The sequence below is a fragment of the Molossus molossus genome, unplaced genomic scaffold (genome assembly GCF_014108415.1).
Source record: "Molossus molossus isolate mMolMol1 unplaced genomic scaffold, mMolMol1.p scaffold_m16_p_2, whole genome shotgun sequence".
NCBI lineage: Eukaryota > Metazoa > Chordata > Mammalia > Chiroptera > Molossidae > Molossus > Molossus molossus.
This window is the reverse complement of record NW_023425355.1, coordinates 21,227,520-21,232,798: the sequence shown is the minus strand read 5'-3', so window position 1 is coordinate 21,232,798 and position 5,279 is coordinate 21,227,520. Positions and strand designations below refer to the sequence as shown.

The following is a 5,279-nucleotide window of genomic DNA, read 5'->3' as shown; positions in this document are numbered from 1 at the left end:
TTTTCTATATATAAATATAAATATATCTATACTTATCAAATACATCTATACTTAAATATATCTATACTTATCAAATACATCTATACTTATAAATATGTCCATATTTATCAAACTTAAATATGTGTTTTTCTATATACAAGCAATTCAGATCCATTAATACATGCATATAAGTTCTTTGGTTTATCTCATCCTTCCCCCCCTGCTCCCCTCCTCTGAGGTTTGTCAGTCTGAACCGTACTCCTTTCTATGTCTCTGGGTCTATTTTCCTCATCAGTTCACCTTGTTCATTATATTCCACAAATAAGTGAGATCATGTGATACTTGTCTTTCTCTGATTGGCTTGATTCGCTTAGCAGAATACTCTCCAGGTTCCTCCATGTCATCTCAAAGGATAAGTGTAAAAATACGCAAGGAAGTCCATAAGGTAATTTTGGTTGTTAATGTTTCATGTGTCATAGTCAAGGCTTAGACTAATTACTATTTCTCATTTACAACACCCAGAATTATTTTAAGCTAACAAATAAATATTCTTTCTTTTTTGTTGTTGTTAATCCTCACCTGAAGATATTTTTCCCTTGATTTTTTTTTTTTTTTAGAGAGAGTGGAAAGGAAGGAGGGAGGGAGAGAGAGAGAGAGAGAGAGAGAACACGGTGTGAAAGAGACACATCAATTGGTTGCCTCCTGCAAGATCGGGGCAGGAATCAAACCCTCAACCCTTCAGTCCAGGGGCCGACACCCTAACCACAAAGCCAAACCGGCCAGGGCACATATAAATATTCTTCATAATACAAATACGACTAGACTTCTACTTTGTGTGTTTGATCATTAGACTACATGTCTTGCTAGTGTTGCCCACTATTCGGTTTTATTTTGGTGCTATAATTTTGTGTGAAAATAACTTAAAAATAAAGAAAACTTGAAGGGAAAGACTATTTTTTATAACCAGATTTTTTCAGCTTATTCTGAATCCTTGTTCTGCTTCTATTACTTCTGCTTGTGCAGCACAAATAATCCCAATTTTAAAATAAACTATGTATATAATACTTCTTACAGATTTTCTTAATTCTCCATTCTTATGCTCAACGATCAGCAGGTATTATGTATCATTTAATAACTAGCATATAATAAGCAACTGCCCAGTTTCCATGCTTAAAAACAGTTTGCAATTCTTACCCTCTGGTGTCATCTATTGGTTAGATGTTAAAATTACAGTTACTCTTTTATATGAATATTCTCAAAAGTACCTGCCTTTCATTTTTACTTTCCTATGGTAATACTATTTAATTATATTGTTTTAAATTAGGGCTTTTTAACTTACTTATTTTTTAATATTAATAAGCTGTCCAAATCTCTAACTTACTGATGATAATATTATTCATAAATTGTCTGTTGGAAGGAGAAATTGTATTAGAATTTTGAACTTACTGAAAACTGTCAGACATTACACAGACTTCTGATGTTGTAAAATATCATCCAAATAAAGCAATGTATCTTGTATTTGGTGGTTATATAAAAGTCCTTACTTTGAATTTCTGTAACAGTATCATTTCGTGTGTTAAAATATCTCTGATTTCTGCATCCCTCACTTTAAATCAAAAGAAACTACCTTAAGTCATAATGAGGCCAAAACTGATTTAAAAAAGAGACTCACCTATTACACATGTAAAAATTATTGATTACACATATTTCAATATGTTAATAGTTTTCCAGTACTGGAACAACTCATCAGAATAACAATTATTTGCTGAAATGCTTTTGAAGAGATTGAGTATGCATGGTAGATCTGTTTATCATACTATTTTATATTCTTTTTTAGGGATTCAAAGAAAAGCTACAGTTCATGGAAATGAAAAATTGTTGTTATAGATGATGTATTTCAGAAAAACCCAATTAGTTATCCTGAAATAAAATTCCATTTTATCCAGTATTTATAGTACACTGCTTTATACTTCTGTATTCAGTATTTAGAAACCTTAAGGCTTTCAAAATATATCAATGGTTCAACAGACGAATTCGTTAAATAGTAAGCTCTAGGTGAAAGTGAATTTAGATTCCTTAATCTTGTTCTCTTATATTATTCTACTGGTATTATATAATTTTGCAGCTGGTCTAAATAAAACTGAAAAATACAGTGGAGATTTTCCTTTGCACAAAATTTATTAGTCATTTTATTGTCATTCATTCCCTTTATTTCAGAGTCAATTATTGCTTATTCCATTTATTTCACTTGGTTGAAAGAGAACATGTCTTGTTATCAGGTCTAAGAAACTGGTTTTGTTACCACTGGTCACTCAACAAATTAATATATAAACAAGATTCTGTTAAACAACAGGTATCTTGTAAGGAAACAATCATTAAACGGTGGATAAGCTCACAAAGGGACTAGTTCTTATGCCTATTTCTATTCAAATACAGGGGTAACTCTTTCAATTCAACTCTCTTTACTTTTTTCTGTCCCTATTGGTTAGTGCTTTAGTTACTGTTCATTTAATATCTTACTCTAGAGTCCTATTTACGTGAGGTCTTTGATTACAGGTTTTCAAATGTAATTCTGACACTAGGTCAAATCCACAGGTTAAACTCACAGCCCTCCACAAAACTCCTCTCAACCAACCACAAGCTCCAGGGTTTCCTGAACTGCCAACTGACTACAAATTTGAGAGTTCCCACTCTTCTTCTAATTTTTTATTATTTATTTATTTATTTATTTTTACAAGAGAGCGGAGGACTTATTTATTTCGTTTTTTGAATTAATGTTTGAAGGTTTCCATTCAATATTATTCTGTTTTAGTTTCTTATGTACAGCGAAGTGGCTCGAAAGTCACGTACTTTACAGAGTGGTCCATCCACTGCGTCAGGAACCCACATGACCCCATATGTATTTAGCTCGATATTATTGACTATATTCCCTAGGCCGTAATTTACATCTTTGTGGCTATTCTGTAACTACCAGTAGGTACTGTTAATCCCTTCGCCTTTTTCACCCAGCCCTCCCAACTCCCCTTCCTTCTGACAGCTGTCAGTCTATTCTCGGTATCTGTGAGTCTGTTTCTATTTTGTTTATTTATTTGATAATTTGTTAGACTGAATCACAGAACTCAGGAAAGCACTGTAACTGGTACTGCAATCTTATTATAAAGAATAAAAATCAGGCCCGGCCGGTGAGTGTCCTTCCATGGACTGAGAGGCCCCGGTTGCGTTCCCAGTCAGGGCACATGCCAGGCTAGGGGGCGTGCAGGAGGTGACCAATCTGTTTCTCGTGTTGATGTTGCTATCTCTCCCTTCCCCCCTCTCAAAAATCAATAAAAACATACATTTTTTAAATAAAGGACAGCCATATATCAACTGTTACAGAACTAAAATAAGATGTAAAATTTCAAAAAACTGTTTAACTATTTTCTTAAAAAGAATTCCTCCACTGCCAGATGTCTTGAATAGCCTCCTGGTCAGCCAGTTCTTCACATAATTCATGAACTTGGCTTCCACTTTGGGAAGAGAACCACCCTTTTCTATACTGGCTTGCATTTTTTGCTTTAATGTCTTCTACAAATCTAGGTTCTTTTGGTGTTTTATGAGGTTTTTTTCCTGGTTTTTTTTTTTAAAGAATTCTTGACTTTTTGATCTTGGTGTTGATGGTTTTGAGTCTTTTTCATTCTGGTTTGACTTTTGGGCATTTTTGGCTGGAGGAGAAGGGAGAGAGAGACAGAAACATCATGTGAGAGAAACATCGATCAGCCGCCTCTTGCACTACCCCACCCCCCCATGCTGGGGATGGAGCCTGCAACCCAGGCATGTGCCTTGACTGGGAATTGAACTGGGACCTCTCAGCCCATGGAATGATGCTCAATCCACTGAGCCACACTAGCCAGGCTCCTACAGATTTTTTTACTGGAGCTTTTTCTTCAGTTTCCTCATCGTCAAAATCATCATCTTCAACAGCAAGTTTTACCTTTTTTCAGAGTAAACTTGTTACTATTCCAGGGGTAGAACACTTTCCAGATATACTTAGGAGTTTCCCATCCTCCTCTTCATCTTCTGACTCTGCATCTTCTTCCACAGCTCCTAAGTGCTGTCCACTAATCTCATGGAGCCATGCTTTAGCTGTAAGACCACGGGTGTTATTTCAAAGCTACTCAGGGAAACCATTGGCCTGGGTGACATTTTAAAAGTTGCCAGTGTTACTGTAATTGGACCACCTTCATAATTCATTGCCACTCCTTCAACAATGCTCAATTCATCCTTTGCACCAGCCCCCAAAATGAGCCGGTGGAGCTCAGTGGTTGAACGTCGACCCATGCACCAAGAAGTCACTGGTTAGATTCCTAGTTAGGGTACGTGCCCAGGTTGTGGGCCAACCCCCCTGGGGGGGACATGCAGGAGGCAGCCAATTGTTCTCTCTCATCGATGTTTCTCTCTCTCTCCCCCTTCATCTCTAAAAATCAATAAAGAAAAATAAAATAAAATAAAATAAAGTAAATGAAATCAGGGAGTGTGATACTTCCAACTTTGTACTTCTTTCTCCAGACTGCATTGGTTCTTTCGGGACTTTTGTAGTTCCATACATATTTTAGAAGTCTTTGTTCTAGTTCTGTTAAATATACCATTGTTATTTTGGTGGACATTGCATTGAATCTGCAGATTGCTTTGGGTAGCATAGACATTTTAACAATTTAATTCTTTCAATCCTTGAACATTGTATATCTCTCTATTCATTTGTGTTGTCTTCAATTTCTTTCCTCAGTGTCTTATAGTTTTCAGATTACAGATCTTTTATCTCCTTGGTTAAATTTATTCCTAGGTATTTTATTCTTTTTGATGAAGTTAGTTATAAATGAGATTGTTCTCTTAATTTCTCATTCTGATAGCTTATTATTATTATTATTATTATGGAAAAGCAACTGATATCTGTATATTAATTTTGTATCCTGCAATTTTACTGAATTCATTCATTAGATCTAATGGATTTTTATTTTTAATTTTTATTTTTTTGCATTTTTATCTTCAGATAGAGCGGGGGGGGGAGAGGGAGGGAGAGAGAGAGAGAAACATCAATGTGAGAGAGGCACATTGACTGGTGGTTGGGGCTGGGGACAAACTGCAACCGAGGTACGTGCCCCTAGTGGGAACCAAACCCGGGACTCTGGTCCGCAGGCCGGTGCTCTAACCACTGAGCAAACTGGCCAGGGCTCTAATGGATTTTTTAAAATGTATATGTTTTATTGATTTTTTAGAGAGTGAGGAAGGGAGAGAGAGATGGAAACATCGATGTGAGAGAGAAA

General features: G+C 35.9%; 1 pseudogene; it reads right to left on the bottom strand.

Annotated features, from left to right (window-relative positions):
- Window positions 1–3,341: 3,341 nt before the first annotated feature.
- On the bottom strand, window positions 3,342–4,251 carry LOC118636331 (annotated as a pseudogene).
- Window positions 4,252–5,279: the final 1,028 nt, after the last annotated feature.